General features: G+C 31.2%; 1 protein-coding gene and 1 long non-coding RNA gene across 3 annotated transcripts in view; one reads left to right on the top strand and one right to left on the bottom strand.

Annotated features, from left to right (window-relative positions):
• Nucleotides 1-21,285, bottom strand: part of LOC129943176 (protein single-minded) — a 56,937-nt gene that overhangs the window by 11,437 nt on the left and 24,215 nt on the right. The gene's annotated exons all lie outside the window — the stretch shown is intronic.
• LOC129943177 (uncharacterized) lies at nt 18,571-19,359 on the top strand. Its single transcript, XR_008781180.1, has 3 exons — nt 18,571-18,695; nt 18,759-19,132; nt 19,284-19,359. It is a non-coding gene; the product is annotated as an uncharacterized LOC129943177 (long non-coding RNA).

Here is a 21,285-nt window from a genome sequence, read left to right as displayed (position 1 = left end):
TTTAGGAAAACACGAAAACCTACAACAAAAACTGATAAGAAATGGTCTTCAAGTATCAAGTATTAAGATTTTATTTATTAATAATGAAAATGATAGACTCAAAGAAGTGTATCATAATAAATGTTTGAGTTTTGTTTTTTCTTCATGATGAGAAAAATCAAGAAAATGGAATCAGCACTAAAAATTATCAAAAAAATGTCAGTCTTGAAATACACATACAATACTATTAACCATTGGTAACCATTGGTCTTAATTCAAACGTAAAGAAAATTCGAACAGTTTTCTCTTTATTCAATATCGAACGAATGCGAAAGATAAGATAAAGAGCATTTGTTGTCATATAAAGTGCTTTCTCAAATAAGCCTATCGAAATCGGCTTAAAACTGTAGGTCCCCTTGATCCTTGACAACATTACTCGCACAAAGGAATTGCTGAGAGTCATTTATTTAGTTTAATTTCTGAAAATCTTAAAATAAATGCATTAATTCCCATTAACAAGTGTTATTGATTCAGCAGAAAAGCATAAATACATCCTATAAAGTATTTACAAATGATTTTATTTTTTTACCTATCCTTGGTTAAGGGAAGAAGCCATTCGAAAATATGAAACATGCAACTGCTCTCCAGAAATGATCCACTTTTGATCTTGGGGAAGATCAGAATGGCAAGTGTTAAATCTTTAAATAATTTGTCAAATTGCAAATTTTGATATTTCTAGACGTTTCAAGGTCCCTAGAGTCGAAATAAAAGATTTTATAGATATGTCTGTGCGTGCTTGTGTAAGTTCCGTAAGTTCGCTACGTTTTTTTCGTCGTCCATAGCTCCAGAACCAGTAGAGATATCGACTTCAAATAAATTTTGTTATACAGATAATAATGCAGAAAGATGCAAAAAGGGCTCTCAACAAAATTGCGTGGTCGATTTTTTACCATACCAGTTTAAAAAAGGTGAACATTTTGGATTAAATACCTCATGAACCAACATCGCTAGAGACTTGAATACAATTTGATATAATAAATTGTAACGTCTAACCAAACAAGTATATTTTTGAAAAAAATCCAATTAATGTTTTTTTTTTTTATAAATCAAAAACACTGAAAAAAAATTTGTCACTTCGAAAATTTTACGAATTAAAAATGATTTCATCTCCAAAACAATTTTGTGCAACGAAAAATAACGTTTTTAGCATCTGGTAAAATGTTGAGAAAAATCAAATTCATATTTTTTTAATGAAAAATAAAAACCTAAAAAAAAACAATACTCAAAAAAATTGAATTTCGACTCGAATATATTTTCAAAAACTTGAGATTATGGCTTCAAACTTATATTATCTTATAAGAAATATTGTTGTCAACATTCGGTAAAATTTTGAAAAAATCAAATTGACAATTTTTTTACAAGAAATAAAAACTTAAAAGAAAATTTAACAAAAGTTGGTAAAAATTGATTTTGGACAGAAATATCTTTTCAAAAATTTGAGATTATGGCTTCCAACAACTTTTCACTTATAAGAAATATTGTTTTCAACACTGAGAAAAGTTTAAAGAAAAATGTAATTGACAGTTTTTTTACAAAAAATAAAAACTTAAAAAAAAATACGAAAACTTATTACAAATTTACTTTCGACTCAAATATCTTTTCAAAAATTAAAAATATTGTCTTCAAACTTTTTTTATTTCACAGAAAATATTGTTTTCATTCAGCAATTTTTTTATAAAAATCCAATAAACCGTATTTTTGTAAAAAAATAGTACGCAAATTTGTTAAAAATTGCTGTTCGGTTCTCGATATCTCTCAATTATTATTTCATTCATCCAATTCGTATTTGATTATATAAGAAATAAAAACTTTTAAGAAATGCTACTAAAATTGGTAAAAATTGGATTTCGACCAAAAATCTCGTTGACAAAACTAGAAATGAAACTATATAATTATATGTAAAATGTTGTTGGCAGTTTTGAAATTTTTAAGAATAATTCAAATGACAACATTTTTAACTGACGTGACTGAAACTTTAAGAGGGTAACTTCAATTATCGCCTCATCTCAATGACTTTATGGGTTCGTAAATAAGCTAAATGTGCACGATAGCCATACCAGTTTTTTTAACCGTAAGCGACACATTGTTTTCCCCAAATAATTTATAACTAAAAAGCTTCAGCTTCATACTCAGTTTTTTTAATTCCAAAACTAATACAATAGTCAAAATTTTTTCTTAACTTATTCATTCGAATTAAATTCATACAAAGATCAACATAATTTAAAAAAAAAAAAATATGCTGCTCCTGCGGACGTTATTTATCTTTACCATTGTGGTTATAGCTTGTTTGGTAATAACCGATGCCCAGAGGAAACTAAAGGGTGGACTTACCATTTCGGAGAAAGTTCAGAGCCTTCTCGAAATGAACATAAAAAAGTCTCTGATTCGATTCAATGGACAGAAGTTCAGTGACTACGTTAAACAGTAGTCGCCCCGCAACTATTCTGTGATAGTGATGCTCAGCGCATTGGGACCCTCTCGGCAATGTCAGATCTGTAGTCATGCCCACGACGAATTTAATATCGTCGCCAACTCCTACCGCTACTCACCGATCTACTCGAAAAAACTCTTCTTTGCCATGATCGACTTTGACGATGGCTCCGATGTATTCCAAATGCTCCGTTTGAATACAGCCCCGGTGTATCTGCGTAGGAATAATCTTGAATTCCTGTATAATTAGCAGTTGTGGGGCTTGATAGCTGTGTTCTTCTGCTTCTCTATGATTTCGGGTCAGATGTGGAACCACATTCGTAGTCCATCTCTCGTTCATAAGACCCAGAATGGTGGAGTCGCTTACATACATGGATCGTCACAGGGTCCTTGTCCTTGTCCTTGGAATGATTCTACTCACTGAATCTGTTTGGCAGAATGATATGCGCAAAGGACGTTTGTTATCCGTGTTCAGGTCGAAAGCACATAAGGGTATCCTTTAAGCTTCCCTTTTATACAAATTGGTTGAACTTCCATCCCATTTGAACGAAAGGAAGGTCGTGCGTGTGTTTTTTCTTTTATTCGATTACAAATTCACGAGTTTTTTCTTTTATAAATATGAGTTTTTTTTACAATTAAGTTTAAAAAAAGAGATAAGCTAGAAAGAGAAGTTTAACTAATTTAAACAGTTTGCGGGTTTGGTACCCTAGCTCCAAAGCAAAAATCTCTAAAACAGAATCCCAAATCTAAAATCTCCAAAACCTAAATTCCCAAAATTAGAGTCCCCAAAATCATGAATTATAGATTCACCATATTTCGAGTACATCTAAGAAAATATGTTTGATGTCATTTGGCCATATTGATTGTCTATTTTTTTTTCAAAACTCATTTTATTTGATTTGATTTGTTGAGATTTTGAACTCGGGTATTATATCGGTATGGTATTCCGCGGCTTAATGTGAATGGACGTTACTGTGAATGGCCATTGTTATTGTGCCATAATTAGCGATTATTTTTGACTCCAATTGGAAGATATGGACCTAGACGAAATGTGTTTTCAACAGGACGGTACCACAACCCAAACAGTAGGTATACCTTTTACAATGTGTGGCCAACAAATGAAAACGTGTTCGTGGTCGCCATAAGAACGAGAAAACGCGAACTTTTTGATTGTACTTCAAGCCAATAATAAAGTTTTTGAAATTTTTCAAATGGTTTACGTTTAATTTAAAAAAAAAGTTATCAATTCCATATTGGAAAACCCGAAACATGCTCAAGGTTTATTTTAAATCGTTCACATATTATCCATCAGATAGCTTTAGATAGATAGATAGAAAGATAGCTTTTGAATATATTTTTTTGTTCTAGAACTTTTATAGATAGAAGTAGTATAGCAAATAAAACTTCCCAGAACTGTTGTTTCCAGATTGTAGACACTGTTGTAAATATTGAAAAATTATAGAATTTGATGTTTTTTGTTAATTTTTATCATTGATGGAATAAGAGACTGTTTAAATAAAAAATAAAATTACATTTTAAATATGTAATTCAAATTTTCCACACTGAACCTTCATATTTCCAATTTTACAGAAATTGGCTTCAAATCAGTGTATAAATGAACACACAAACAATGCGTCAATCAAAAACCAAACAGCAAATAAATACTAATTAATTTAACTGCCATAAAGCTACAATCAAACCTGACCCATTACAAGAACACAAATTTGCCGTTCCAAATCCATATAATAATCTCGCTAAGTATATTCCAAAACGTTTGACGGGTAGTATCTTACAGATACCATAAAATATTATTGCCTTAACAAAAACCACTGAAAATGGAGCAACAGATTTTCTAAATGGTTTCTATCCACAAAGCATACTGCTAATCCGCAATCCTAATGAACCAACATGCTTCTAAGTGAGGTTATGAAAAAGTTCAACGTCAACATCCAATAATTATTATCCAGATCCATCCCAAGAAGAAGAAGTGGAAGTTTAGAAATAGTGGTGAAAAAAAATATATATCGGGACTAAAAGCCTTCACCTTACTCGTATGAGCATGTATACTGTTTGATAATTCTTTTATGCTCAATAAACAAATCAAAAGACGCGAAGCTACTCAAAAACGCCCTTATAATTGCCCTATTTGCGGAGTTCGACTAATCCCTTATTTGTTAATAGGATAATGTTATCCCACTTCTACCATAACATTGCAGGAGCAGCGTAAACTTATTAAGGGAGTACATACCATATACTTGCGTTAATATCACTGTTATTTGTAGATAATTTTAATCAAGGGCTGTGCAGGACCTGACGACGTCCTTCCTAGCCTTCAAAAACATGATAAGGTGGGTAATTCGGTGTCATATGTTGTACACATTTAACGCTTATGGTCGTTTTTCCAAAACACACAAGACCCAACATTCAACATATGGACGAAATGACGAACGAGCGTGAGACCGAACGTCTCTAGTGCTTCAGTGATCTATGGGAATTTCGCGCTTAAAAGATATTTACACAGAGAGGTGTTTTAGAGATATGCCCGTACCTGTGAAAATCATGCATTCTAAATTCCAGATTTTTCAAAATCCAACGAAAGTGTGCTATTGGAAAACCCCAGTTTTCCGTGAGAAAATTTTCAACATCGAGGTTTGGTCTTGGACAAGTAAGAGGTACAAAGTACCTGCTATCAATATATGCTTCATGTGATGTTCAGCGCATTGCACTCTATGGTAGATCGATTTTATGACCGATTGTTTGATGAACAAAACAACCTAACGCGGAGCGTGTAACGCCTTAAAATTAAGAAAACTTTAGAAACAATAACACTAATTACTTCTATATGAACTTTTTCAACAAGTGTGTTTTGTTCTGTTTTTGTTGTTTGCATTTCTGTATATCTCTATGAAGATTCGGAAACCGTGGGAATGGTATATTTCAATTTCGAGTAAGAGTAGTTTTCGTGTATGCACAATGTCTTCTAGTAAAATTGGTTAGAATTTTGAAATTCTACCTGATGCCAAAATTTTAATTTGTTTATTGTTTTTATTTTATTTTCTGATGGATTATTCCAAACAACGTCTTTGTCTTTGTAGTCCTATAAGACGAAGTTGAATTTTAATGAACTCGTATTGAAAAAGTTAATTGGGGATTAAGAACAATTGATTACGCTATGTTTTTCACTTTGCAGTGAAATTTTGTTATTTAGCGCCCGCAAATTGATAATTAGTGCGTAGAACTGGGTTTCATACCTGTCATTCACCTGAAAAATGTTTTAAGGCTTCTTGTAAGGTACTGACACTTGAAACAGTTTAATGAACAGCACTTATTGTCATAATATAATGCAATTCTTATATATATGCAAAATATTTAAGGAATGTTCTACTAAACATTGTAAGTCCAAGAAGACAAATGTTTCGTTTTGGACTCTTTTACTACATCTAGGTAATAAAAATAGTCTAGAAGTGTGACAAACTTAAGCCTGCGGTTCGGTGAGTGATAGGACATTGAAAACTAAAATGGTCAAGTGGATGGATGGCGTCGGCTTTTTATCGGGATAAATGAAGAGGAGCATCTTCTGCCCTGTCCAATCGATTGTCATGAAAATCAGTAAGATGCACTGTTGCCAATATTACTTGTTTCCAGTCACATTTGAAAGTCAAAAATTCGAAACACTTTCTTTAATTATTTGCTCATAGTGAACCAAGTGTAAGCGAGTTATTATAATTTCTAACTGCAATCAACGAACACACCCATTTTGTAATCTCTTTAACAAGCTTATTTCAATTGGCAGAAACGCCATATAAAGTAGTAAATGAAGGACACAAGCCTTAAAAAATCATCCAATCGTGTCTAACTAGATGGCTGTCAATAGAATCTGCTGTTTCAAGGATTCACAAGCAATATCTTGAGCTTAAGACATATTTTGCAATAACCGAACAGACTGAAAACTCTTTTGAGAAATCTAGTCTAAGTGATAAATACGGTAAGGAAATAAATTATGCCTATTTATGTTTTTTCAAACCCATTTTAGAAGAACTTAAAAGGGTTAACAAAATATTTAAAATTGAAAAAGGATATTGTGTTACAAGTTTTGGGTGATTTGGAACTTCTCATATTAATGATTTAGACAAAAGTTGCTTAAGGCTACAAACAAAGCTTACTTTGGAGTCGAATGCGAAGAAAAACTAAATGAATTAGAATTAAATTTGGGAGTAAGCAAGGAAGATATTGACGTATTTAGACAAAACTGTAAACATTTTATTATAAAGCTAGATAAAGAGTTGCAGGAGAGAGTGCCGAGACTGCCTATAATTGCAACCTGTATTGAATGCAATGAGTGTCTAGGCGGTTTTAGCTGACAAAATTTCAAGTCAATGAGACAATCTAAACTTTGTAAGATGGAACAATATAGAGGAAAAAGTACCTTTTTGGCGTGAAGTTTCATCTAATAAAGATGATAGTGAAGAAAATTCTTTTAAAGAATTGGCAAAGTTCGCTATTTCGATATTGGTATTGCCAATACCAAATGCTAAAGTAAAACGATTTTTTAGCCAATTGAACTTTGTCAAAAATAAGAAAAGAAACAGGTTGTATTTAATTTCTACAAATGCTATTTTAATTATAAGAAACAATTGCGTGGGATAAAATGCAATAATTTCATCATTCCAAATGAAGTTACGAACAAAATTGGAATAAATGTAGATTACCAAAATAATGACACCTCGAGTTCCGATTCGGAATAAGTGTATTCGTATATTTTTATAACCTGAAAAGACTTATTCTTACTATCATAAATTTAGTAACATGAGCACATTATGCGCTGTGAATTATAGAAAATAAGTTATTTTTTGTACATTTTTCTACTATAGTTTTTATAAGAATAAAATATGTTACTTTTTTGTTAAAATGTTTTTATTATTTGACCGGATTTTTACTGTTTTTTGTTTTTAATTATGTTTAAGTGTTTACTGGATTTTAATAATCAAAATCCAGTCAACAAGTCATATCTGACTAAAATTCCAATTTCGAGCTGCAAACAATGGTAAAATGATGTATTTTTAATGGGTAAGATAAATATAATATTATTATTAATAAAAGGTGTATCTACACGAATTTGTATAAAAATAAGTTCGAACAAAATTATTTTTGGCGCGATAAGTAAAATAAAATTATAAACTTCGTTTTCTTTCGTACACTGCGAGATTTGAGAGGAAACAGGCGTATCTTTGGTGGTGCACTCATTTTACTGTCTGGTGATTTTCGACAAAAACACTGCCCATTATAGCACATTCAAAACCAGCTGATGAACTGAATGCATGTCTTAAATCATCAGTTCTATGGAGTCATTTATACAGAAATCGACTCTGAAAACTAACATTCATGTACAACTGCATTTTTGATTATCGGCTGGAAATTTTGAAAAAAAAAAAACAATTAATGGATATTGGAAATGGGGCAACGGAAATTATTGTGAATTTCCGCAAACTCAATGGCGGATCCAGAGGGGAGGGGGTCGTAGAGGTCATGACCATACCCCCCCGGGAGATAATATGTTTTTATTTTTGTAGAAATTCTCTTCTATTTTGAATTATTTATTTTTTGTATATGAAAACAAAATTTGTATTTTACTTTCAAAACTTTGTTGCAAAAAGTAGCGCTTTTAACTGAGGGCTGGACCGAGAACATCATATGAATCTGACATTCAGCCCTATTCCAAAAACTTAGCACAAATTCATCAAACTTTAAGCAATGGACCATTCAATGGGGGTTATATGAGCCATAAAGCTTATCCATTTAAGTTGTATAAGTAAAGATTTGTTAGTAATTTAACGAAATTCACGAAAAAGTGGTTTGCTGTCAAAAAAATTAAACAAAATGTTAACTTAGGTAATGCTTTAAATTATTTTCATAAAATTTATTTCCAAGAATACTCAGGTTTTTAAGAAACCTTGAAGAAAAGATCTTCAAATTTATATTAAGTTGCCTTTAAATTATTGAAACTAGCTTATCAATTCATCTTATTTTTTGTATGCACATAAATAGTGAACATTGAAGTGATTTTTACTTCCGACTCATAGGAACCATGCATATGGCAACTATTGCATTCGTACAAAATTTCGAATCAAACATGACTTACAATAGTAGAAAAGTAAAAAAAGTGGGTCCCCCATTCCATCCGTACGTCTGTCTGTCCTGGCCCCTAAACCCTTAACCACTGTGCCGATTGAAACTATTTAATACTGAAAAAACAGCAGTCCCCATACACATTTTTTGGTGAAAATTAAATTTTTTTCAGAAATGAACCGATAGATTTTTTTAAAACTTTCTCTAATTTCTTTATTATTTCGGCTTTTTTCTACAAGAAAATCATATTTTAGAATTGCTCCAGAAGGGTACCGCTTATAAAGCCGTTTACAGATTACAATAATCTTGTCTTTCAATGCAAGCTCTTGTCGATGGTCAAATTTTCAAATTCGTCACCGAAAATGTAATTTTTTTTAATGCCAATTTAATTTTTGAGAACATTGTTTTGCCGTTATTGCAGCCGGGCAATATATGTACAAATTTCTTTTAAAATTGATTTTCTGTTGAATAAAACTTTTAAGGTAGTAACAAATTAAAGAAATCTATATTTTTAAAGGAATTTGCTTAGATGTTCTAGAACTGAGATAAACACGAATTTCAAGAATATAAAAGTCCCAAAGTAACAAAAATTTAATTAAAGTTTCTTCCCAGCTTATTTGTTACCTTTGTTTGTTTTTATTTTATATTCATAGAAATTATGTACTTAAATGCACTTATTTCCTTAAATTCAAGAACCAAATATTTGTCTCTCTACAATTTTAAAGTTTGTTGACTCCTTTAAGATGAAGCATCAGTACCTACACAGACGGGTAGCGAAATTAATAATAGACTCCCGAAAATTGAGTCCTAAAAAACTATGTAAACAAAAAGAGAAAATTCTTGATATCAGATTCTTTCTCATTTTCTGGGTTTTTGAATTTTTGTAGCATTTCTCGCGTTTATATACAGTCTCTGGCCATATTATTAGACGCACTTTAGATTTTATGCAAAATCTTAATTTCCAGCTATTTTAATCAGGTTTTCGAATATCGTAATGCATTTAAATTATTTTGTATGTAGTACATAAACTACTTCCTAGAAATAAAGCAACCGATTTAAAGATTTTTTTTTAAATTAATATTTCCAGTTTTCTTTGTAGTAATTTTTGTAACTTTTTCCAATATTTTGTCGAACCTCCTTTTGCTTTAATAAGAGCCTCAATTCTGCGCGGCATACTGTCAATGCATGATTTGAGTGTTTCCTGCATTTGTGGGTGGTGATTCCACACGTGTATCTTCTTTAGCTACTTTCCTCTTCATCAGCTCCCAAACGTATCAGAGCTGTTTCCCTTCCACTCCAACAGAGGGATGTTTTCTTCCCACAAATAAGTTTTTTATGGTCCGGGCTGTGTGGCATGGAGCTCCATCTTACATACAAAAGTAACCATACATCCATTCTTGAACGTTCAAAATATTGGGTATAATCTAATAATTATAAATATTCTGCTGTGGGTCTTATAATATAGCCAGGGACTGTATATGGCAACAAAAAAAATATATATTTTTTGGAAAGAAATCAAAGTTTCAAAACAATTTCGTAAATTTCTCCACGAAAGCATAATAAAAACCCTCTAAACTATTGTCTTTTGCTCTTAAAGTAAAAACTCGTCTATATGTTTAGTGCGTGCCCCCCCCCCCCCCCTCCCCTTTATTAAAAATCTGGATCCGCCTTTCTGTACGTTACCGAAACGCAGGATCTGCGGCAAAAATCGCCGCTGTTCGTGAGCTTCGACTGCCGCAGATCACAAGATGACGAATTTTGAATCATGATTTGGTCCTGCACCGATGAAAAATCCAACTGACCCAGGAGCGGAAACCAAACGGCCGCATAATTGGATTTTGAAGCAGTTAGAGGTTCATCATAATCTACGCTTATTTCTGACAACACCAAATGTACACGAGATGCACGAGGTGTTAAAACATCCAAATAAAGTTAGTTAGAGTTTGGTGTGGATTTTGGGCTGGAAGCTTCTTCGCTTCGTATACTTACTTATTCGACAATCTCTCTTAAGGTCACTGAAGGTAAATGATGTCATATAGCTCAAAACAATCGATATTCTGCGCCAGAGGTTTCATGGCATGAACCCCTTTGGAATTTTTCTTCTGGGAAATAAGCTGTAAACTATAACGCGGCCCTCAAAGAGAACCTAACGAACGATGCCATTGGTCAAATCCACCCTGATTTATGCGCCAAAGTCATCGAAAACTGGACCATTCAAATGCGCGCCACCTAGCTAAACCGCGACACCTATTTAAACAATGACATATTTCACATATAATGCCATTGATATCGGTCTTTCAAATAAAGGTAAAACCTTATCAATATCTCAGTTACAACTTGTTTTATTTAATTTTAAAATCGACCCGCCTTCAATAAAAATAAAATGCACGACTGGGTCGCACGAACTTGCTCCTGTATGCAAAGAGTCTGTTTAAAAAAGTACTTATATGAGATTTAAATATATACCTGTAAAATAAGTTTGGCTTCAAAGATATAAATGCGATTTGAATTGTCAAAAAAACCGCACGATCTTTGTATATGAAAACCATAGTACTCTCATGAGCAAAAACTTTTAGGGCGATTAGATGCAGAGTCGTTGCGTTGGCGTGGCGTTAGTATCGAAAGTGGAGAAATTCAGCGGGAGCGCGAGAAAAATATTATTTCCATTTCCATAAGCAGCCAGCAGAATAAGGGAGATAATTAATTTTCGACCCAAAAAGTCAACACAATTTCCTTCATTTTATTTGAGTCTATCCTCGTATATGTTTTCACATAAAGAGCTTCCATATGAAGGTTGATGAATTTGTTTTTGTTTTATTTATATCAACGCACTTTATATAACAAACAAAATGGCTTAATATTGTATCTAATAAGGGGATGAAACAAACTTTTGTATGCATAAGTCAGCTGTTTAGGATCTTTTACCGATATTTGTTTTTATTTACATTCATAAGTCTTGTTTTACTTGTGTACGATCTTTGTATATGAAAAATGGTTTTTATAACCTATAAAGCTACAATGCGATTCATATAGATTCAACTTGTTCCTTAAAAGCTTTTTTCCTTTAGATAGCTTTATTGTAATTTCATATTAGAAGAACCAGGATGGAAAATAAATAAGATAAGAAAGAGGCAGACCATGAATGTTTAAATTGTAAGGCGATCGCCTATTGGTTGTGTAGTTAGGTAGCAGGTAGATGTCTATAACGATCATAGAATAGTTCACTTGGCCTGCTTAGCTTTATGCAGATAGATAGATAAGGACATGTTTATGATGATAATGAAGGAATGTTATTGGTGGCTAGAAGGTACATACTATATTCCTTCTTTACTACAAGTTTTCAGCGCAAACATGGAGTTATTACGTTCAGTCTATTTTTTTCACTAAAGTTTTAAAAAACAAGCATACGAACAAGTACAAGAAATTGCTGTTCATGTGTTGTTTACAGTCAGGCTCTTGTGCGTTTTGGATTTTAGTTAAGAAGTGACACGTAAGCAGTAGTTGTAGAAGTTGTACGTAATACCTTTAGAAATAGGTACAATGTGTATGCGTTGAAAAAGTGATTCTAATAGAAATACATATACTCTCTCTGGCCAGTTTCTTTTACTTGTAAATGTGTATACCAAATGCATTAATTTGGATGAAAGATTGGAATGTAATTACAATTTTGTCAAAATAATGCGCTCTTTCGGGCTCATGCACACTAAAAATAATTTAAAAAATAATATTTTAAGATTCAAAACTTTACCTGAAAAATAAGTTTGTCTTCAAAAATTTAAATGCCATTTTATAAATAAAAAAACCGTTCATTTTTCAAATTTTTATTTTGAAAATCGTTAGAGCGGTTTTTTTTTTAATTAATTTTTTATATATAAAATTTTCCAATTTTGTTCTAAAAATATTTTTGGAATGCAGTTGTTTAGTGATTGTAAATATACGTCTTACGTTTGAATTTCGTAAAAAATTGTTGACCCGTTTTTGAGATATAGAGTTTTGAAAAATAAAAATTCAATATTTTTTAAAAATTGCATTTTTGTTAATCAAATATTGTTAAGGCAATATAGGAGCTTATTCAGAAAAAAATTATTAAAATTAGTTCATAAGTTGCCGAGAAAATTAAAAAACAAAATAACGGTTCTATGAGCGGTACCTTTCCTGAGCAATACAAAAATATGGTTTTCTTATAAAAAGAAGCCAAGTTAAAAAATAAAATTTTAGAGAAAATTTAAAAAAAATCTATCGGTTTGTTTTTGAGAAAATTCGAATTTTCGGTTTTTGACCAAAAAAATTGTATGGGGGCCACTGTTAGTTTTGATCTTAAAAAAAAAATGAAAAAAACGCCTAACGCGAATCTGCTCAAAACCTTAACTTCCAAGTTTGAACTCAATCGACCCAATGGTTTAGGCTGTAGGAGCGTGGACAGACAGACAAAACCGACCGGACGGAATCGTGGGACCCACTTTTTTCGACTTCTCTACCATCGTAATATCATGTTTGATTAAAATCTCGAGTTCGAAATTTTGCACGAATGCAAAACTTGCCATATAGTTCCTATATGTCGCAAGTAAAAAAGTAAGTCTTTTCGATTTTTTACCCATTTGTATCACGTCACAATGTACTCGTAGAATATACAATTTAGTTGAAGCCGCTCAAGGGCGTATCCAGACTTTTAATCAGGGAGGGGTCACACACTTATAAAAATACTGATGACCTTTTGAGCACTGCTTCAAAATGTTATTTATAAAGTTTTCTACAGGAGGCAGAAGATATATTCTAACTTTTTAATTTCGATGACTCCCTACACATGAAGGCAATATAAAATTCCACCTGTTTTCTAAATAGCCATTTTTGAAAGTTAAAATGTTAAAGTTTAGAGTTTTGAAATTGTGTTGAAACGTAGCTTTTCTCAAAAATAATATATTTAGTACTTGTTGGCATAAATACAAAGAATGCAACATAAATAAAGATGCAAAAAACAATAAAATGAGAAGGTTTGCAGAATCCGTTATGAAGAATTTTCTGGCTATTTTTTGGGACTCAACTATCGAGAGTCTATTATTACTTTACTATCTTTATAAGTCTTACTCGTAGATTAGAGCCGATGCTAGAAGACAAATTCTTTTGAAAAGATTTTGATCTTAGAGGAGTCAACAATATTTAAAAATTGCAGAGAGAAAACTGTTTGGTTCTTGAATTTAAGGAAATAGACGCATTAGAGTGTGGAATTTCCCTGCATATTAAATAAAAACAAACTAAAGTAAACAAATACCTAAGTTGGGAAGAAACTTAAGTGTGGCACAAATTACACTTTTCTGAATCTTTTTTCACTTCAGTTATCGAGAGATTCAAAGTTTTTATATTAAATTAATAGATTTAAAACGTTCATTAGTTTTTCAAGTGCTCGTTATTCATTCAAATATTGAAAAAATTATTCTTCTAGTTGATTTATGAACCCTACGAGAATTGTCAACATTTTTAATTCGACTAAACCGATTACAATTCTTCTTCATATGGGAATGGGAAGTTAATAAAATTTAAACTTTCTTATTCGCATTCACGCAACTTGCTAAGTACTTTTCATTTTTACTTCCAAAGAAGTTAAACGATTTTGTCTGCCCTTTTTTGACGTTTCTTCACATACCCTTGAATTATTCAACTCAAGACATTTTTGCTAAAGGGATGTGAGATATTTTCTTATCATCGCTGGGTAAATAATGGATTATTCAGTAGCCTTATTGCCTCCATTGCGCTAATTGGGAAGTTTGCTTTATTTTTTTTTATCATAATTCGTCCATTGACATCTTAAAAAAAGGAAGACCTGTACCTAGACGTATTTACACATTCAATTTGTCAAACAAACTACCGAATTTTGGATGATATCTTAGATATAACTTAAACAATCTTCATTCAACTGTACTATATATATTTGCTTTCTGATTATTTGAATTTTAAAAAAGAGATACCAAGCCTATTCAAAACAAGTCCTGTGGTGTATGATCTAGAAGCAGTCACCGCCACCGCCTGCTACAACAAAAGACCAATAAACACTTTTTACCTTAGCTATAAAACCTTTTATCGGTGCTTACTGAAACGAACGTGACGTTTGGCTTTTGTAACAAAATGTTAACCTATTTCATTATTCAAATTTCAATGTTCTTTTTTTTCTTTCTTTCAAGATAAATATACTAGAATTCCATCTTTCGATTGTAAGTAAATATATTTCTCTATATGATCTATACAAATATAGGAAGAACCTTCTTAATTTAATTTTTGTGTTGTTGTGTAAAACGCATCTAAAAAACAATCATATCGAAAATGAGAATGTTTTCGTTTCCAAAAATCAATACGAAGTCACGTTTTTGAAAACATCACGTACCAAAGTGAGTGCATACAGCTCTTCATATCAATATATTCTTTTCAATATTACGATATAAGTAAAGGTAGGTACCTACCTACCTACATAATATATGGAAATTCCACAATGAAATTTAAATTCCACCCGCATTTCGATTATCTAATACCTTCATACATGGATATGTAAGACTAAGTATATGGGATGGAAAATCGATTAAGTTACTAAAGGTAGTGTAGGTATATTTTCCCAGACACCCAGGTTCTGTTCGTTTTCGTTCAGAGGGATGGTAAACAGTGTTTACACAGGAACAGGTAGCACTTCAAAGGCTTTTCTTTCATAAAGGGCGGTGGTTCAAGGCAACTTCCCTCATCAGATTACTCTTTATTTTACCTTCTGATGCTTCCTTCCTTCAAACACAAAGAAAAATAGTTTTTCCCTTCCCTTATGTTTATCTACACATCTACATCCATTTTTAAATAATTCTATTGTTTTCTTTTTCTTGTTTTTCAAGTAAGTCAGACGAATTTATAAAAGAAAGGATTCCGTTTGCCTTTTTCCGTTTGGTGTGTTGAACAACACGCACACTACTGCTTTAAATAACAAACACACCGGACAAAACACCTATGCATGTACACATCTTAAACCTGATTGGTTGATATTTTTTGATATTATAACACAATACAACACATTGACACATAGCGTGTACAGTTAGAAATTTACGACCAGACGACGCGACGCGACGCCACGACGACGATGACAACGGGAAAACCTGTTTGGTGGTAGTATACGCCCCTGGTTGAAGATAACCACGCCTTTGCGTGTGTACACGATGTTGCTTTCATTTTGACTGAGTCAGCGATTTTCATTCACTGACTGGTTACCGTAAACCGAAGCCATTCGAAAAGATTATTACTGTTTGTATAACTGTGTATGAGAATGAGATTGAGAGTCGGAGGCTGGTGCTGGTGCTCCTGATATGATGCGCACTATTGATTCACGCTGCATTGTGCCATTTTGGATCAAAGTGGGGTCGCGTTTGGGGGGAATACGTTTTGTTTACTTGGGTAATATTGTATGGATACTTAGGTAGGTATATGCCAATTGTTGATTTTAAAGTAAATTTTAAAAAAAGGGATGCGACCCACACTGATAACTTTTAAGCAACCTATTGTTAAAGGTTTAACAATTTACTAGTTAGCAATTTGATAAATACGTAGAAATTCATTAAGGGACACCAAGAGTTCTTAAACCTGTCTTTTCATTTTGGCAAACTAGTAAATTGCTATAATTGCCTTTGATTTAAAACAAAACAAGCATCTAAACATGTCTCAAAAGTGACAGTTTGTGAAAACAAACAAAGCAAATACGTTTAAACGGACCTATTAATTGGATTTTCCAACAGTTGACTCGACGATTGTACCCACTAGTCTTATAAGAATGAATGTACAGATGTCAGATGGATTTAGCAAATTTCCAAAAGTAAAAGTAGCCATTTCTTGATTTTAACTTCTCCAAATAGTATAACGTTAAATTACATAATTTTTTAAGCTTAGCCCATTGCTAGAAATAGCTTTAATATTTTACTTAATTGTTTAAAATTGTATAATCCAAATTACTTGTGGAATTTCGAAAAGAATGATTAATAACACTGATGTTTTAAAAAAATTAGGATTTTTTTCTGTTGCACAAACAAAAGAATACCTTTTTATTAAAGAATAAAGATGTTCTACATTCGAATCTAATCTCTCCTTTAAATTTTTCTACCACATCAGGTTATTAAAATATGTCCCTTTAAAAATTCTAAAAACAACCAAAGTCTAATAAGTTAAAACCCAAAATATCTCTTTTAAAAAGCACAAATCTTTCTCTTTTAGAAATAATTTAAAGCATCTTAGAATCTTAGAATCTTGTTTCTGGAGATTCTGATTATAGTTTTGAGTCTGATAATTGAATTTGATAATTAAATAGTGTTGAAAAATACGTTTTGGGCTTAATTTTTAGCGCTGATTTCGAATCCAAACTCTTATTTTACACATACACATTTCAAAAACTTGATGATTTAATAGAATAGTTTAAACAACAGATTCGTTACAAGAACCAAACTTACTTTTAAACCGTTTTCCCCTTTTTTCTGTTGAAATCCATATAAGCAAAATTGGTTTTGCATTTCTCTTAGATTTTTGTAAGACAGTTGAAATCCAACTTTTATGAAATAATATAAATATTTCAACTGAATATTGGACAAAACGATTTTATATTTGGAAAATCATAACGAATGTTATTGAAATAACATCATAAATTTAGATAAGGGTTCAAAAAGCCTTTCATACGTGTTTTTTTTTCAAATTTAAAAAGGGGCATCTCAAAAACCTGATACATTAATTTGAAGTCGGATTTGAATTGAGGCGGCCAAAATCCATTGGCTGCGTTCAATATCAAACAAATAGGGTATCTGGATACCTTTTTGTAATTGTTTTACGTGTAAAATAACAACTGATCTAAAACTTCTGAGATGTCAAAACATAAATCCAATGGTATCCAAGAATTTCTGGGGTGTGTACATACACTGAACCAAATCAGGTAGGTCATATTGACGGAAATATTTTGTTAACTTTTGAAGAATAATTTATTCAAATCCACAAAATTTAATGAAAATTTTCGTCATAATGAATATTAAATATTCAAATCACAAAAATTTCTTCAACTGCTAATAAATTTAGTATTTTATTCAACTTAACAAATTTTTTTCATTTTGACAATCAGAAATCGTTGAGTAACTCAAATCTCCGATGGGTACCTAATAACTGATTTCTTCATGTTGACAAAATTTATCAACTTGAAGAATATTCCTCAATATGTTAGCGATAACGTATATGTATGAAATCAATGCAAAATAAGTACTGCAAACTAACGGAATTTCCATAGATTTTTCTTCAAATTGAATAAATTTATTCAAATGTCGGAATGCTTTTCATTCTAATTGAAGAAATTTTCTTCAAACCGAAGAATTTTCATAATTATTCGCATTTTTCGTTCCATTTTCTTCAAATTGAAGAAAATTTTTCAAATAGAGGAAAATATTTTCTTCAGATTAAAGAAATTATTCAATTTGAAGAAGTTTGTCCAATATTTTGGCCTTAACTGTTTATTAAGTGATAAGTTTTATTTTTGTTAGTGAAGTTGTGTCGAAAAGTTCAATCGCGTTTTGGAAAATTTAAAATTAATTCATAATTAAATACGGATAAAAATACAAAACTTGTGGAAATAAATACCTCAAATAAACATGTAAGTAATTGAATAAATCCATTTTCAATTATAATATGAATCCAACAAAAGAAAAACAAACAATTATAATCCGTGTATGCATAAAAACAAGAGCTTTTTTTATTAAAGTAATTGAAAGTTTATAACATCTCAATTAATTAAATTTTCTTAAATTGTCAATATAAATACATGAATAATATGTGCATTTAATTAAATATTTTGCTAATGCTCTATCTTTAAGGCGAAGTTTGTTTTTCTTGAACCTAACTATTTTCATAATACACAAATTCTAAAAGCATCATGCCAAGGAAAGTCTATTTTAAATCTGTATAAAAGCAGTCAAAACCTGAATGAAGGTTCACGAACAATTATTATTGAGCTTGTTATTAAGTACATGCTACAAGAAGAAATACGAATGACGGTTGGAAATGCTAAACAAATAGCAGACAAAATTGGGAACCTTTTTAAGACGGAGTATTTGGTAAGAAAACCCTTAAAATACACTTGGCTATAAATGTTTACATATATACTACCACATTTTAAGGGGTATTATTATACCAAACAAAGCGGTAAAAAGCCTCAGGGGAAGATCTTTGATAAATATTATAATTCTACACGACTTCTCAAGAAGAGTGGTATTTTACAAAAAAGATCTTACTCAGCCTTGTCTCCAGGAGCACAGCACAAACGAGTTTTTAACCTTGGTACCAAAGTGATGTGGTCAATTTAGATGAACCAGAATCCGATGTTTCCGAGCACATTGAATAAATTATAAGGGACAATTGTACTTGGGCGGAAATGGAAAGGCATTGGGATGCTTCAAAAAGCTTTAGACTAGTTGATATCACAAAAGCCGAATCAACAGTGGATATCCTAGCCAAATGGAAGCAGTATAAGAACCCGATTGGCTTTAAATTGGTAAGTTTATTTAAATTGTATTTTTAAGAGCTAAACAAAAAACAATTACAACATTTTCGCTTTTCGAAGCAATGTAACCTTAAGCATTGCAATCACTAAAATGCGTTGATGAGTACGACTGATAATAATGCCCTTATATAATTTCTTTCAGATCAATATGGATTTCAAACACCTATAACCTAAAGATGAGAGTTTATCATTAAAATATGATGATTTTTCTGTAAAAATTATACCCATTTTTGAAGACGAAATAAAGGATCCAAATAGTCGCCAGACCTTAAGCGAAATGAAGAATAATGAAAAAAATTCATCCAAAAGTAAGTTTACTTTTAATCATTGAGTAGTTTAACATAAAAGATTAAATTAACCAATTTTCGAATTTCTTTAGACCCGTCTTAAAGTTATATTTTTTTTCAGACGGACGTGCCTGTGGCATTTTTTATTTAATTCACAGCCTTCTTATACCAACAGCTAAACTCATCACTGGCAGTGGATCACAGAAGGCCATTACTCGTTTTTCTATTTGGGACTCCCAAGCTAGCTTTCTTTTAGTTGGATCAACTGTAGCGGCATGCGACGAAGAGATTCTCCGGAGACAAAAAGAAAAAAAAAAACATTCAACCACTGGTCATTGTTACTGGAACAATTTTGGACCCTAAGGACATCGTTGTATTTTTCGATGGTATAAAGTTCAAACAAAATTCAATTATTTTAGCAATCGATCTGTGTTTCAAAATTTTTAATTTATTTAATTTGGAATATCCTACTGATTCAAGTTTGGTTTGGGCCTTTATTCAAAACTTTTTTTATAAAATTGAAACTAGTTATGATAAGCACCATCCAAAAGTAAACGCACTCATAAATAAGTTAAATAAATCTTAAGTTCAATATTATTATAATATAATATGTAAGTACATACATAAGAGAATAAAATATAAACATATTCTTGTATTTAAAAAAAAATATTTGTTTGTCTGTTTTACTTATTTAGATTGTATGGCTAATAACTTACATTTTTAGGATACCTTTTAAATATTTATATAAATAATACAGTAATCAGTAAAATTATTTTTCAGTAAATAAATTTGTTTAAAGTAGAAAAATATTTTCTACTTTAAAGCGAATTAGCGTTAAATGAAAACAAAAAATTCAAAAAAAATCATTAATTTGAAGAATATAATGCTTTATATTGAAGAAACAAGGAGGTTAAAATAACAACTTTTCTTCAATTTAAAGAAATAAAACCGTTCAAATGACTAAATATTCATTAATTTAAAAAGCTTGACCCGTCAATTGGAAGAAAGTTTCTTTATTATAAAGAAATGGGTAAGTTAAAATGAAGAATTATTAGTCAAATTGAAGAATTATTATTCACTAAATTTCAAGAAACAATATTAGTCAATTTGACAAAATTTTGTAGATTTTACTGCGTAACGAAAAATTTTAATCATTTATTCGAAATGACGAAATTTCTTGAATCTAAGAATATATTCGTCAAATTGACGGATAGGAGGTGTTGACCGTATATTGATCACCCTTTCTTCAAATCTACTTGCTTTTTCATCAATTTCACTACCAAATTTGGTTCAGTGTAGGTATCTGACAGAACAGCTGATTGAAAACTTGGTTGAATTTCAATAAACTTGAAAATTGATTTCAGGTTTTTGTATTTGTTGGTAAACAAAAAAATACAAAATGTATCTATGTTAAAGTTGAATTTGAGGATACTCTGTATACAGTACATAATAGAAGATGAAGAACCTATTTGCTTCCGAATTTTATCAGGTAGGTAATTATGATCTATCTATTTAAACTTCAAAATTATTTTGTTCTCGTTTTGTAGATGACCAATTTGCAATCAATTCATCATTGTCTGTACGAAAGTACAATTACAAATATTTTCAAATTTACGGAGAGAGGACAGTTCAACACATGAAGGAAACGCACCTTTTAAAAAAATATCAAATACAGTCCACAAATGAACTACATGTCAAATAATTAATGGAATTGTTGTATGATCGATTATACATAGTCTTGTGACTAAAAATATTATTTAAAAATAGATTTCTACAAAGTGGTTGTTGTTTTATTTCTTTGTACTTTTTTGCTAATTTTGTATAACAAAAAACTTAGACATAACATCGTCCGACGGA

Source organism: Eupeodes corollae, chromosome 1, assembly GCF_945859685.1.
Source record: "Eupeodes corollae chromosome 1, idEupCoro1.1, whole genome shotgun sequence".
Taxonomy (NCBI): Eukaryota; Metazoa; Arthropoda; class Insecta; order Diptera; family Syrphidae; genus Eupeodes; species Eupeodes corollae.
The sequence above is the reverse complement of the archived record's forward strand: the minus strand, read 5'-3'. Positions and strand labels throughout refer to the sequence as shown.